Source organism: Mobula birostris, chromosome 14, assembly GCF_030028105.1.
Source record: "Mobula birostris isolate sMobBir1 chromosome 14, sMobBir1.hap1, whole genome shotgun sequence".
NCBI lineage: Eukaryota > Metazoa > Chordata > Chondrichthyes > Myliobatiformes > Myliobatidae > Mobula > Mobula birostris.
Window position 1 is genome coordinate 89,069,399 of NC_092383.1, and position 16,787 is coordinate 89,086,185.

Below are 16,787 nucleotides of genomic sequence, written 5' to 3' on the forward strand. Positions count from 1 at the left end.
GGTGTATTTAGACCGAGGAGTAGGAGTTTGTTCACCAAGGTCTGTGGGACAATAGCGTTGAACACTGAAATGAAATTCAGAAGCAGCATTCTGGCACAAGTGTCCTTTGTCAGGTGAGATCTGGAAGATTCTGATTAACATGTAGTAGGGCCAATTAGAAAGAGGTAATAAATGTGTGCCTGGTGGTGGTGTGGATGGTCAATTAAATCAGAGGAGATAAAAGCTAATACTGGGGATAAGTTATTACTTTGTACTGTTGAGAGCTGTAATCCATCAAGAAATTTCAGCAATAGGATTAGGCTGAAAAAGCTGGGAGCTCCTTGAAACAAAGACTTGACAGGTTTGCTTAAGGCGTACAAGATATTGCCCTGTTCAACTAGTGGAATATTCAACAACTTGGGAGCCCAGAAGATAAAAAAGATAGTTTTACTCTCCTATGCAGAATACCAGCCACAGAACACATGGGGTTTATCACTGGTGGAGAGTCAAATTGAAATTTCTAAACAAAGAACTGGAAAGGTACTTAAAAGGGAATAATTTGAAGCACTTTGTAGAAAACAGCAGAGAACGTGATTAACCTGAAAGTTCAAGCAGGAACTGGCATAGACTCAATGTGCTGAATGGTTTACTTCAAAGACCAAAAAATGTTCTGAAGTTTTGCTCAATTAACAGGAAGGCACTTGCAATCCCAATTAGCTGATTTGGATAAAACAATTATCTATCTCAGGGGTCCCCAACCTTTTTTGCACTGCGGACCGGTTTCATATTGACAATATTCTTGCGGACCTGCCGACCCGGGGGCGGGGGGGGGGGGGGGGGGGGGCGGGGTAGGGTTGCCAACGGACAAGAGTAGCAGTCAAATACGTTGTTTACCCCGAGACTACAATGACCATGAGGCCTTGCGCAGGCACCAGTGCGCATGTGTGATTTGCGCATGCGTATACGCGCTGACTTTTTTTCTACAAATCGTTTTTGGTAATTCTGTTCGGGGGGGGAGGGGGGTTAATCGCGACCGGAATATAGGTGATAAGTGGCTAATACACTCAATTTCGTTTCTAAAAGGGTTTATCTAACGAATTTAATATTAAACACACAGCGCATATTTTCCTTGCATGAATATAGCGATAAGTCAATTATCAGGGGAGCTTGAAGTAAGTGTTGAACGAACTTCCAGTAGAAGTGGTAGAGGCAGGTTCGAATATTATCATTTAAAGAAAAATTGGATAGGTATATAGACAGGAAAGGAATGGAGGGTTATGGGCTGAGTGCAGGTCGGTGGAACTAGGCGAGAGTAGCGTTCGGCACAGACTAGAAGGGCAGAGATGGCCTATTTCCGTGCTGTAATTGCTATATGGTTATATAAGTCAATAGCATCATAACATTTTAAGTAACGTTTGGATATTAAACACACAGCACATGTTTTCCCGGTATGAACATATAAAATCACTGCAACACACCAATATCGCGGAATCAGTGGGAGCCCTGGGCTTGTTTTCCTGCAACAAGACGGTCCTATCGAAGGGTGATGGGAGACAGCGATACTCGAAGGGGGTTCCTTATGTCCAATCTATTACGCAATTTAGTTTTCGTTGCATTCATTGCAGAGGTATGTTGGAAATGGAAGCAATGTTTTCAGTGCTTTCGTGGCTATCTTGGGATACAGGTATTTAGCCTTGACTTTGAGATCCAAAATGCCAGCAGCGATGTTATGTGAAACATACTTTTCAGCCCGCCGTCATTTGCAAGCTCAAGGAGTTAATCTTCTTCCCGTGCTGACATGGATGACACGCAGGTAATGACCTCACATGCGTAATGGCTCAACAGTGGGCGTGACAGAGAATGAGGAACAGTGCAGCTGACTCATATCGCCAAATCATATCGTTCCTCGCGGCCCGGTAGCGCATGCTTTGCGGCCCGGTGATTGGGGACCGCTGATCTATCTGACAGAACCATAAAACACAAGGCCAGTCAGCTCCTCAAGCATGACAATATTCCATACAATCATAACCCTCTGCCCTGGTGTCATTTCCTCTTCTGTGCCAGTTTCCTTCATGGCTCTCAATTCCTCCTTCAAAACTTTATCTGCTTCCTCTTTAAATGCTCCCTACAATCTAGCCTCAACAACCCTCTCGCAAAATATTCTCAAAATTCAATTTTAAATGACCATCTCCAATTCTGTAACTAGATTAGATTAGATTATGAGGACACATAGTCCTCTTTTATTGTCATTTAGTAATGCATGCATTAAGAAATGATACAATGTTTTTCCAGAATGATATCACAGAAACACAAGACAAACCAAGATGGAAAAAACTGACAAAAAACACATAATTATAACATATAGTTACAGCAGTGCAAAGCAATACCATAATTTGATAAAGAACAGACCATGGGCACGGTTAAAAAAAGTCTCAAAGTCTCTTGAAAGTTCCATCATCTCACGCAGACGGTGGAAGGAAGAGAAACTCTCTTCCTGCCATGAACATCCAGCGCCGCAAGCTTGCCGATGCAGCACCCTGGAAGCACCCGACCACAGCCGACTCTTGAGTCCGTCCGAAAACTTTGAGCCTCCAACCAGCCCTCCGACACCGAGCACCAGCTCTGCCGAGCGCTTCGACCCCGGCCCCAGCAACAGGCAATAGGCAAAGCCGAGGATTTGGGGCTTCCCCCTCCGGAGATTCTCAATCGCACAGTAGCAACGGCAGCGAAGCAGGCATTTCAGAAGTTTCTCCAGATGTTCCTCCGTGCTTCTCACGTCTGTCTCCATCAAATCAGGATTGTGCACAGTACCTATTTAACAAATACGATATCATTTCGGAGCAGCCGCGCACGCTGCGTCGCGCCGCCATCTTCTCCTCCCCTCCTACTATGTCTTCTTATTCAACATTCTCCCATGCATGAAAAAAAATCTCTACATCAACCATGTCCTCTAATGTTTAGAAGAATGAGGGGCAATTTTAGTAAGTTTTCTAAACTCCAAAGAAGAGCTTTAAATTCTTTAGCCACATAATACAGAAATATGCAAGTGTTTACGTTCCAGTGTATTACACCAACTTCAAATGATAACACATACATGCTGGAGGAACTCAGCAGGTCAGACAGCATCAATGGACGTGAATAAAGAGTTAATATTTCATGCTGTGACCCTTCATCAGAACTAGAAAGGAAGGAGAAAGAAACCAGAATAAGGTGGAGCGAGGGGAAGGAGTACAAGCTAGGTTATAGGTGAAGCCAGTGAGGGGAATGATCCGTGGGTGGGGGAAGAGAGGATGAAGTGAAAAGTTGGGAGGTGATAAGTAGAAAAGGTAAAGGGATGAAGGAGGAATCTGATCAGAGAGGAGAGTGGACCATGGGAGAAAGGAAAGGAGGGAGGACACCAGAGGGAGGTGATGGGCAAATAAGAGAAAGGATTTAAGGGGAGCCAGAAAGAGGAATGGAAAATGAAGGGGTGGGGATGAAATTATCATAACTTAGACCAAAAAAAAATCAATGCTCATGCCATATGGTTGGAGGTTACTCAGATGGAATACAAGGTGTTGCTCCTCTAACCTGAGAATGGCCTCATCTTGACCGGAGGCAATGGATAAACATGTCAAAATGGGAATTTAAATGGTTTGCCACTGGGAAACTTTGCTTGTGTACAATGCATTTCGACACAAGAAAATTTAAAAAGTTAGAATTTTCACTGTGGCAAAGACAGAAACTATTTGCATGGATAAAGCAGAGGAGAAAATGAGACAGGAATGCTTTTATACATATAGGAGACTGCTTCATTCTCCATTAAAATGTTCTTCTGACATTCCTCCTGACATTGTCCATACTATACAACCTTCTAATCCAGGGATTCCCAGCCTTTTTTATACCATGGACCCCCACCAGTAAACAAGGGGTCCTTGGATCCCAGGTTGGAAACCCCTAATCTAATGAGAAGTTTAAAGGATTCCACTAAGGATTAAGATTATGCGTCTTTTATCTCAGGAAATACGTAGCATACAAAAATATCCAGAGAGGAAAAGACTTGCATTTTACAGCACCATTCAGGAAGTTTCAGAGCACTTGACATACAATTTTCTCAACTGCCGTCATCAATTCCAACACCTTAGAATAACAAGTTTTCCTACCTTTAAGGAAAAACAATTTAATTGAGACACAGCATTCTCATGTCATCACACTTGACATTAAAAAGAGAAACGTTATTCAGTTTTAAAGTGGTTGTTGCTACAATAGATGAAGTCAATTTTCTGCTTTTGGTGCATGGAGAATGATTTTAGTTTGAGTTTTAAAAAGAATTTGAAAAGCTCATGTGGAGGAACCGATCCCTCAAAAGTAGCAACAGAATAAGATTTAAGTAAACATTCATTATTCATTGCACATACAAGGATGCATTTAATGTGAGAGGGGAAAATTTCAAAGAAGACGTGAGGATCAATTTTTTTTAATATACTCAGTTTGAGTGAGTGGAATGTGCTGCCTGGGTTGGTGGTAAAAGAAGATACACAAGGGATTTTTAAAAAACGTTTAATAGGTACATGAATGTGAGGAAAGTGGAAGGACGTGGGCATTGTCTAGGCATAAGGGATTAGTTTAGTTGGCCGTTTGATAACTGATTTACTTTGTTCTGTACATCATAGTGGGCTGAAGGGCCTGTTCCTTTGCTATACTCTTCAGTTCTATATAGACATTTATTAAAAACAGCAGAACTTTAATAGAAGTCCAGCTAGCCTTCTTCCCCTCCCACCTTTTTATTCTGGCATCTCTCCCCTTCCTTCTTGGTCTTGAAGTAGGGTCTCAACCCGAAACGTCGACTATTAATTTCCACAGATGCTGCCTGACCTGCTGAATTCCTCCAGGATTGTTTGTGTGTTGCTTTGGATTTCTAGCATCTGCAGACTTTCTCGTGTTTTTAAATAGATGTTCATTTTTCTGTGATAAATAAGTATCTTATGTTTTTGTTACTTGGTGGACAACCTTGGCAATTAAGCCAGTCTTCTCCAAACAGTTTCTACAAATTCTAAAGCCTACAACTATAACAAGTCATTAGTTTAACACTTTACAAATCTCACTGACAACCTAACCACATTCACAATCTCATCATCTGTTACAGATTCACTTCCCTGCTCTCTATTTTCACTCTTCTCCATCAAACAAGTAACTTTCACATGCTGAATTACATCTCTTATGACTTGAAACAATTCTGCAATTACAATCCCACAAGGGCTCATTAATGCTTCTTGTAAACCTTACTCCCATGTGTGTTTGGAAAAGAACCCAAATCTTAAGCCAGTATTGAAAATAATGCCCTTTTGCACAGCTCCACCCACACATTTTCATCTCTAGTCATTAGCACTTTTTATTTCAACCACATTCGCAGCCAGCTGATGAACTAGACTGTTCCTTTTTTTAGCAAACCAATCTTGGGAAAGGCATTCTTGTCAACTCACTGGCTTTGATTTCAGACTTCATTGCAATGTAATTGGCAATAATTTATTACTGTTCCTGCCTTATAGACTAATTGATAAATCCAAGACTGTCATTGCTATTCTGTTCCACCACTCCATCCCCTCAATTTATAAGAAAAACATAAGACATAGGAGCAGAATTAAGCCACTTGGCCCATTGAGTCTGCTCCGCCATTCCATCATGGCTGATTTATTATCCCTCTCAACCCCATTTCCTTGCCTTCTTCCCATAACCTTTGACACTAATCAAGAATCTACCAGCTTCCACTTCAGATATACCCTATGACTTGGCTCCACAGTTGTTTGAGGCACTAAATTCTAGATTCACCAGCTACTGCATTAAGAAATCCCTCTTCGTCTCTCTTCCCAAGGAACATCCCTCTATTTTGGGGCGATGTCCTCTGGTCCTCTCTCCCAACTAATGGAAACGACTACTCTATCCAGCCTTTCCATGTTTGGCCGGTTAACCAAATGAACCCACTGTGCCTTTTAATAATACTTGGTATCCTGATGGGGGTTAAAGTGGAGACATTTATACCATATTTCCTCATTTAATACTATTAAAAGCAAGTTTCACAGATTCAAAATACTTGGAGGAACTTAGCAGTCCAGGCAGCATCTTGTAGGGGAATAAGCAGTCAACATTTTGAACGGAGATTCTTCATCAGGGCATTATTCTCCTCTGCAGATGCTGCTTGACTTGCTGAGTTCGTCCAGCATCTTCTGTATGTTGCTCGGTATTTCTAGCATTTGCAGAATCTCGTGTTTAAATTTCTCAGGTGGCGTCTAGGTCTTAGGTTTAGACCCAGACTCATTTAGTTTTCACAGAACATTACAATGTGGAGAATGGCCATTCAGCCCAACCCATCCATCCATCAGTGCTCACTCTTTGCCCAGCACTTGGTCCATAGACTTCTAAGCCCAAGCAATTCAAACTTTTCTAAACTCTTTAAGATGCTATTAACAACTCAGCTTCAACCACTCATTCAGACAATGAATACTGGATACTCCATAGGCCCCTCTAAATCTCTTTCCCTCTTGCCCTAAGCCTGCCATTCAGTTATCTACCATTGAAAGAGAAAGCAGCTTTCTGAACCCTAGTATTTAGCATAGTGGTTAGTGTAATGCTATTATAGTGGCAGTAACACTGGTTCAGTTCTGCTGTCGGTAAAGAGTTTGTACATTCTCCGTGACGTGGGTTTCCTCTCACATTGCAAAGACATACACATTAGTAGATTAATTGGTCACATGGCTGTAAGCATGACTTACTAACCCTAACTTGTACATCTTTGAAATGTGGGAGAAAATCAAAGTATCCAGGGGAAATCGGTGTAGTCACGGGAGAAACATACAAAACTTATTACAGATGGCAGTAGGAATTGAATGCCAGTCTTACAGCTGGTAAGTAATATGTTACGCTAACTGTGATACTACCAGCACCTACATTCTCTTGTCTCTCATGACTGAACAGCTTGATCTCAGGCAATATCCGGGTGTTGGAAATCTTCAGAATCAGGTTTATTGTCACTGGCATGTGTCTCCAGCAAATCTGAGGGTCAATCTAATAAAGGTTAGCAACAAAACAAAATTATCTAATTAAAATCATTTTTCATGAGTGAAGAATAGGAAATAGCTTCATAAAGCAGAGACTTGTGTACAAGATTATTTTGAATGAAAATTGTACAAAGGAGATAAAGCTTCTGTTCAGGGACTTTCTCTAAAAGGACTGCAAACAATTACAGAAGAATTCAATTTTCTTTTTCTCACAATATGTACTTCTTACAAAATATACACAGGCTAACTAGATTACTGAATTTTTGCTTCATTATAACTGACCTAGCATTAACCCAAAGGAATCAGCACAAGATACGAGGAAACAGTGACATCTTGAATTCCTGCAATTCATTTACAATGCTGCAAGATCTTGATGTCGAGGTGGTTTTTAACATTGATGGGGAGAAAAAGACGAGATGTTTAAAGACTTAGTGCATCATCGTCAATTTTGTAATATCGCTATACACCTCACACTGTGGGAGGTCCTGAATGGGCAAAATATTTGGCATGGGCCTAGGAACTATTGAAGAACAGAGGGAGCTCTGAGGGTGTAGAAGACCAAAGGTGCCAAAGATGGAAGCATAAACATATGAGAAAAATTTTAAAAAGCACACACGATACTTGCCTTTGTACACTGAGGCATAAAACACAACAGCAAAAAGGTTATGGTACATCTTGATAAATGTTGATTATGCTAAAGTATTGTGGGCTATTGACATCACTACAGTAAAGGAAAGCAATTGCAATGGAAAGGGTGCGGAGATTTACCAGGATGTTGCAAATGAAATACAATGTTGGAAAGTGTATGGTTATGCACTTTGGCAGAAGAAATAAACGGGCAGACTATTATTTAAATGGGGAAAAAATTCAAAGTTCTGAGATGCAACGGGACTTGGGAGTCCTCGTACAGGATACCCTCAAGGTTAATCTCCAGGTTGAGTTGGTAGTGAAGAAGGCGAATGCAATGTTGGCATTCATTTCTAGAGGAATAGAGTATAGGAGCAGGGATGTGATGTTGAGGCTCTATAAGGCGCTGGTGAGACCTCACTTGGAGTACTGTGGGCAATTTTGGTCTCCCTATTTAAGAAAGGATGTGCTGACGTTGGAGATGGTACAGAGAAGATTCACTAGAATGATTCCAGGAATGAGAGGGTTAACATATGAGGAACGTTTGTCCGCTCTTGGACTGTATTCTTTAGAGTTTAGAAGAATGAGGGGAGACCTCATAGAAACATTTCAAATGTTGACAGGCATGGACAGAGTGGATGTGGCAAAGTTGTTTCCCATGATGGGGGAGTCTAGTACGAGAGGGCATGACTTAAGAATTGAAGGGCACCCATTCACAACAGAAATGCGAGAAACTTTTTTAGTCAGAGGGTGGTGAATCTATGGAATTTGTTGCCACGGGCAGCAGTGGAGGCCAAGTCATTGTGTGTATTTAAGGCAGAGATTGATAGGTATCTGAGTAGCTAGGGCATCAAAGGTTATGGTGAGAAGGCGGGGGAGTAGGACTAAATGGGTGAATGGATCAGCTCATGATAAAATGGCAGAGCAGACTCAATGGGCCGAATGGCCAACATCTGGTCCTTTGTCCTATGGTCTTATGGAAATACAGTGCTTCAGTTATGAGGAGAGATTGGAAAGGATGGGTAGAAGAGCAATGCATCTTTTCCCTATCTGCACTGTATTCCGTGCTACGCGTTTATTATAGGAACTAGTCCCATGAGTGGCCGGGGGGGGGGGGGGGGCGTGGTAAAAACAAAGGGAAGAAGTCACATATTCTTGCTTATTTCATTGCAGTTTGTAGCTTGGGACCAGCAGATACTGTATCTTTTGCTGACGGCTCAATGACACTCAATTACGCTTCGCTTACACTTGGGTACGCTTAAGTTTCATCCCTTCAAGATTGTGTGTTTGCTAATTGCATATAAAGGATTGAATACATATCCTCATCTTTTGGAGCAACGTTATTAGAGTGAGGGCACGTCATGCAAGTATAACAAATCCACAGGATCGCAGGCAGTGGCAGCTATTCTAGTTTTGCTGCTACATTCTGTCAGCAAAAGTTTTGAACAGCTATACCAAATGAACATCAGTATTCGGACGTGTCCATGAAATTAGAACTGCAACCTGGAGCAACTTATGGCAAGTAACAACCTTTTGTTGGTTCATGCTATGTGTCTGGATCTGAACACAGCTTTGAACAAACAGCTTTTGAACAGTGGTATTTGCCTGAATAGTTTGATCCTTAGTTCTGTTGAAATGTTGAATTGAAATACTGCTTTGACTGTCGACAGCTGAATTGAATTTGCCATTTTGTCTGGTTCGTGCACTTGGAAAACAACACGAGTCAAGCTGGAAGCAGTGACCTTGAAGTCAAGACTAAAAGAGAAATTAAAGGTTAGATTGCTAGAGGAGAGGAAAATATTTATAAAGCCACAGAACGGGCTTTGACTACGTATAAAGCTGAAGACAGCCTGTCTAACATGCAGCACGTTCTCTTGCTAGGAAAGTGCTCAATACATCTGATACCTCATCAGCTCACATCAGAATGGAGGCTGAGTTATGCGCAAGACAACAAATATTGTGAGATAAACACGCATTGGAAGAAAAGATGGAACAGCTTTGAAGAAACCAGGAGCAGTTTAAATTGCAGGAAGAAATTGCAGCCAAGATGGCCAGAGTTAAAGTGCTAAGGGCTTCAAGGGCTATAAGTGCCAAACATGCTCTAGTACGACAGTTCTATGCTGAGAGTTCCCATGTTGGCATGGAAGAGAGAAAATCCAGTATACTCAATGTCAATGTGGAGACATTTTTGAGGAACAAATGCCTATGAGCCACGAGGTTAAACCCCAAGGGGTAGTTCAGGGTGTTCACTCTCAGCCTGCACCAATGAGGCACTCTGAACCTATGCCACATCCAATAACACAAGGTGCTTCTGAGGACACTGATTTACAGCATGAAACTACTCGTGTTTCAGATGAAAAAGGTGAAAATGCTACATTAGAGGCCATAAGGACGCAAAGGAAATAACAAGCATGTGAAAGGAAATAACAAGCAATGATGCAACAATGCATTGCATCTCTAAGAGAGAGATTCAAATCTTTGATGGCAATCCATTGCAGTATTATTCATATATGAGGGCTTTCAAGAATAGCTTTGAAGGCAAGATTTACAATTATGGTGACCGTTCCTATTTTCTCAAACAGTTCACTGGATGTTACCCCAGCGAGCTCATCAAAAGTTGCCAATAAGCCAGCCTGGAGCAAGGATATTTAAAGGCCCAAGCTTTACTGCATGAACATTTTGGTGATGAGCACAAAATTGCTGCAGCCTACATGGAAAAGGCTCTTTCTTGGCCACATATTAAATCAGAAGGCGTGAAAGCACTTCAAGATTCCAGTCTTTTCCTTAGAGGTTGTTGCAATGCCATGGAAGACATGCAGTAAATGTGCGAGTCAGAAATGCGGGCTAATATGAGGATTGTCATAAATAAATTGCCCGATAAATTTTGGGAGTAAATGGAGATCGGCAGTCTGTAAACAGCAAGAAAGGCAAGGCCACTTACACTGACATTGTTGATTTCATTGAAAGAGAAGTAAAGGTTGCTACACCCCCAGTGTTTGGGGAAAAAAATACAATGCTACATTGCCGGCAGTAATTAAAGGTGTGAACAAAACTAGATCACAAGTTCATCCTCAAGCTAAGAAAGAGGCTATCCCACTACTTCGGCAAAGTGAAGCTCAACTAAGCCCAGAACTGATGAAAAGGGTGCAGATTTGAAACAAGCTGTGAATGAAGCAAACAAGGCAGTGAGTACCATATTCATATCTAATGGATTTATGAGTACATACGAGGATTGTAAACTTCCTATAATTCCAGTTCAGGTGAAGTCCAAGAGTCACAAGACAGTGTCTACTTATGCTTTCCTAGATTAAGGAAGTACGGCAGTGTTCTGCATAGTGAGTCACATGAACAAGCTCAACTTGACAGGAAAAGTAATATGCATTCTCTTACACACCATAGGTCAAGACAACGTTGTGAGTAGCTAAGTTGTTTCAGGATTGGAAGTGGTTAGATAGTGAAAACAACTGTGAACTGCCTAACATCTATACACAGGAATATATGCCTGTCTACAAAGGGAACATTCCTCGTCAGGGAGGTCTTCAGGAATGGTCTCACTTGAAGCATGTTCATTTGCTGGAAAATGAAGTAGAAATTGAGCTGCTGATAGGGGTGAATGTGCCCAAGGCACTACAGCCCATGCAAATGATTCACAGTGTTAATGATGGACCCTATACAATCAGAACAATGCTGGGTTGGACTCTTAATGGGCCTTTGAAAGGAAACTGTGGTGGTGGAAGAGCTGACAGTCAATGGGACTTCAGTTTTGCGCTAGGATGAGCTTAGGCAGAAACCATTCGAGACAGGTTTCCCTGAATGTAATCTAGAAGAAAAACTTGGTTTGTTAGAAGATCACAATCCAAGATAGACTGCTTCCCAAAATTTTGCAGCATTTGTGTAAATGTTGAGATTTCATGTCTCCTGTGTCCTATTAGCATATAGTTGTAATTATTCTAGTAAAATAATTAGGGGTTTGGAATATAGCAGCCATGCATCTGTTCTCTATCTGCATTGTATTCTGGGTTGTGTACTTATTATGGTAACTAGTCTCACGAATGGGAGCCTGGTAAAAGTGAAGGGAATAAGTCATGTATTCTTGTTTATTTTGTTGCAGCTTGTAGCTTGGGACTGGCGGATGTCATATCTTTTGCTGATCCCTCAATATCACTCAATAAAGCTCAATTACGCACACTTGGGTTCATTTAAGTTTCATCGCTTCAAGATTGCATGGTTGCTAATGAAGGATCCTCCACTTTTGGAGCAAGATTATTGGAGTGAGGATGCGTCATACAAATATAACAAATCATTGGACCGCAGGCAGCAGCAATTGTTTCAGTTTGGTTTTGCTGCTACAGATGGGTTTATATGAAAAAAAATTGTGAGGCATAGTTAGCATAGCAGGAAACCTCTCCCATGGCTGAGGTGCCCAAGTTCAAATGGCATAAGATTAATGAAAGAGGCAAGAGGCTTAGAAGGAATTGGAAGATGCAGATGCACACACACAAAAATACTGCAGATCGTCTAAGGCCAAGACCCACAATATTTAAATATTTAGATGAACTCTTGAAATCAGCAACACTATGCGGAACTGAAAAATGGGATTGATGATGGACATTTCATGGGGGCATGAGAACATATGGGCCAAAGAACCCATTTCTGTGCTGAATGACGGTGTACTTAAACTTGAAGACGAGTTGCTCTAAAATCCAGATATTATAATATTTACCAAATTAAGATGACTCAAAAGATCAGAAAGTAATTGACGTGGATTTTTTTTTAAACTGACAATTAAGGAATGAATGTCAGCAACCAGAGATTTAATTGAGAAGGGAGCTGGGAGAGAGAGTAAGATATTGTTTTTACAATTGAACAAGCCACGTCAGTACAGAATACACAGTCCTAAAGGGTGGAAGTAGTATATACAATAATTCTTGACGTGGAAATTGGAACTATAGTGGAAAAGGAAACATCTGCAGGGCACTGGGAAAAAGCATGGTAATGATAAACATCCTATCGCAAGAACAACGGTTTCAGAGCAGGCGGCCTTGTTCTGCAGTGGCACAGAGACACTGAATCTCAACACCAACTTCCACTGCAGCTTGACTATAGATATTCTAGAATGAATTGCTCACACCAAACAGAATTTTGGAACAGTGGAGATAGATTTAAAAACATGGCAATGTTTATATTAATATTTACAGTCAATTCATGAACTTTAGCTTCCACTCCCCTAAACCTTAGTCAAACAGTTCCAACATTGCAACAGTGACTGGACTCTTAAAGGAAGATTGCAAAACTCTATGAGGTATTTTATAGGCACTTGATAAAAGCAAAACATTTATTCATTTACAAAGTATTAATTCCTTCTATCCACATGGTAATTCAAGTGAAAATCTTATAATGGCACAGAAGGCCATTCAGCCCACTTTTCCATTGTGTCACACTAAACACTCACATTAGTACATTTCCCTTGCAACCTCAGGCAGTGCAACAATTGTCCTTTCAGTTTTTCTGTTCCCACCATCCAGGGACCCAGACAGTCTTGCCAGTTGAAGCAGTGATCCACTCCCACTCCTTTTGCTCTAGAGTACTGCATATGTTGATCACAACACAGTCGCTACTACAGTGGAGAATGTAAAAACGCAGATTGGCAACTGCTTTGTGGAGTTCAGCGCTGTACAGGCCATTTGGCCCACAATGTTGTAATGACCTAGATGCAAACTTATACTAAACGTCCTCCTCCTGCGTTTCAGCCATGGCCCTCAATTCCAATCATATTAATGTGTCAATCTAAACACCAGACTGCCCAATTCTACTACTACTCCTGGTAACCCATTCCAGTCAGCCACCACTCTCTGCATAAAAATCTTGCCCTTCACTGCATTTAAACTCCCCCCCCATCTTGAAATCATGTCCACTGTTGTTTGACATTTCTACCCTGGGAGAAAAAAAGATTCTATCTTCCATCATCAATCATTAAGGACCCCCACCACCCAAGACATGACCTCATCTCAATACTATCATCAGGGAGGAAGTACAGGAACCCAAAGACAAACTCAATATTTCGCCCTGGATCACATGCAATATCTTGAGTCAACATCCCATGAAGGACCTATCAAATGTCTTAATAAAGTCTATGCAGTAAATATCCACTATCTTACCCTCCTTGTTATCTTCTAAAAAAAAACTCAATCGTAAGGCATGACCTGCCCTACACAAAGCCATGCTGACTGTCCCTAACTTGGCTAAGCTTTTTCTAAATATACACAAATCCTCAGTAGCTTCACCAATAGCTTCCTTACCACACATGTGAGGCCCCTGGCCTATAACCGCCTGGACTACCCCTACTTCCTTTCTTGATCAGAGCCACAACACTTGCTACTCGCCAGTCCTCTAGGACTTCGCCTGTTACTACAGAGGACACAAAGTCCTAGCAGTCTCCTCACTTTTCTTGTCTTTATGATTTGAGTCTCCTCACTTGTTTCTTTCAATATTCTGGGATTTATGTCATTATGCCCTGGGGCCAACTTAACCACCTTAATGCTCTTCAGAAAACCCAGCACCACCTCCTCAGTCCAAAAATGTAGCAGCACATTAGCATGTCACACTCCGGCTTAACTATTACACAGATACATCTCTAGGGCAAGTAGCAATAAACTTATTTAATACCTCAGCTACCTGCTCGACTCCAAGGACAAATTCTTTCCTTTATTCTTGAGCAGATCTAACGAGCCCTTAGTTATCATCTTTTTCTTAATACAAAGATAAAATGCCTTGGAATTCTGCTTAATACTGGTTGCCAAGGACATTTCATGGCCCCTAATCACCTAGTTCAGCACTTTCCTGCTGTGTATATATTCCAGAAAGGCCCAGTCTGATTTTAGCTTTCTAAATATTAAGTATGCTTTTTTACTTCCTGACTAAGTTTCAAGTGAAAGTAACTTCATGATCAAAGTTCATACACGTTACTCGAGGTTCATTTTACGACCCCTCAGATCATCCAAGGCTCCCTTATTTACCATTCTTATCCTTACCAGAATATGCTGATCCTTTAGTCTGATCAGCTGGTTGTTAAACAACTCCATGTTGGACATGGCCTTCTGCAACAGCACCTGTTCCCAATCAGTGTGCCTTATCATGTCATAATTTGCCCCCCCTCCCCAATTTAATATTTTCCTGAAAGATATGAATTTATTCCTTACTCATAATTATATTAAAACATAATGAGTTGTAGTCACTATATCAAAATGTTTACTTGGCCTGGCTCATTCCCCAACACCAGGTGCAGTGTGGTTTCTTCTCCAGTTGGACTCTCCACAAACTGTTTCATGCACTGAAAAAGACTGTCCCATCTAAGCTTCTGTAGGAGTGACCCTGAGCTTCTACGAGTTCCCCATCTACGACACTGGCTCACCTGTTAATTTTTTTTAATTTGTAGAAATGGAGGATGAGCCCAGGCTGAGCTATGCATTTGCACTTCTTGCTTTGCATTTCACAACTCTGGCATCCTTTTATGTTCATTTTCTCTCTCCTCCCATTTTCCCCATGCTCACCCCAGTGTTACCTTCAGAGTCATTTCCCCTTCCCTACCCTCCCAGCAACGCAACAAACATAAGAGAGTTTACAGATGCTGGAAAGCCAGAGCAGCGCACACAGATGCTGGAGGAACTCAGCAGGTCAGGGGAGGATGCCATTTATTCCTCTCCAAAGATGCTGCCTGACCTGCTGAGTTCCTCCATCATTTGGCGTGTGTTGCAGCAGCTTAACACGGCTCCTCCATAGAGAGTTAAGCGCACCAAGTTCCTGGGAGTTCATATCACGGGTGACCTCACTTGGGTCCCTCAATATCAGCTCCTGAATAAGAAAGCACAGCAGCATCTCTACTTCCCGAAGAGACTGAGGAATGCCAGGCTCCTCCCCCCACCACCCCCATCTTAACTGAATTTTACAGGAGCACAATTGACAGCTTCCTGATAAGCTGCAGCTCCATCTGATATGTGAGCAGCAGAGCATTGGACCAGAAGTCCCTACAAGGGACTGTGAGAAAGGCTGAGAGAATCATTGGGGTCTTCCTACCATCCACTGGGGGCATTTATCAGCAGTGCTACAAATGCAAGGCGCTTAGTATTATCGAGAATCCCAATCATCCATCCAGCATCCCCTTTGACTTTCTACCATCAGGCAGAAGACTCTGATCCATAAAGACAAGAACAATCAAGATGGGAAACAGCTTCTTCTTTCAGGCCATGGAGCTTCTCAGCTCCCTGCAGCATCACATTCAAAGTGTCACTGGATAATTTGTACCATACCCTACAAGATTTAATTCATGCACTTTGTTTATCTAAGCACAATTCATTTGGAGATTTCATTCTTACTTTCCCAAGTTATTGCGTGTTGTATACGTGTTGTGTACTACAGAGCTTTACACTCTAGTCTGGAGAAACATTTTCTCATTTGGTGGTATTAATGTACATAGTTAAATGACAAAAAACTTGACCTGGAACAAACTTGTTTTCTTCCCAGTTTTGGCAAACCTGAAACCGTTTCTCTTCCCACAAAAGCAGCCTGGCCAGTCGATCTATTTCAGTACTGCTTTTATTTTAAATTTCAAGTTTCTAAAGATTTCCTCCTTTCATTTCCCCAAGTACTTAAAACTTCTCTCACACATCCATTAACTCCCCTCAGAGATTTCTCTGATCCTCAAAAGGAATAATTTATAATAACTAGTTAACAAATCAATGTGGGAAGAAACCAAAGCACCCAGAGGAAAACCATGGAGAAAAGGGACAAAAATTCCACACCATCCTCCTGCCCAGTCTCCAAATCCTTAACTGAATACGGACTCTTGTGCTATGAGCCAGCAGCACTGACCGTTGTCCCACCCATTACCCTACAAAGCAAGGCCTTACAAAGAACTGCAAGGACTGCTGAGGGGATCATGGAGGGTGCGTGTCACTCTTCCACCCACTCGAGATAGTTATCAGGAATGCTGTGTACGCAAGGCCCTTAGCATTGTCAAGCATCCCTCCTATCTGTCCCCTACCATCAGGCAGGAGGTACTGTAGCTTTAGGACAAGGAGTGTGAGGATGTGGAGCAGCTTCTTCCCCCAAGCTGTGAGACTATTGAGCTCCCTCCACCACCCAGGTGTC

General features: G+C 41.7%; 1 protein-coding gene across 1 annotated transcript in view; it reads right to left on the bottom strand.

Moving 5' to 3' along the window:
- The window catches only part of LOC140210077 (ras-related protein Rab-7L1-like), a 34,786-nt gene that overhangs the window by 16,703 nt on the left and 1,296 nt on the right, over positions 1 to 16,787 (bottom strand). The gene's annotated exons all lie outside the window — the stretch shown is intronic.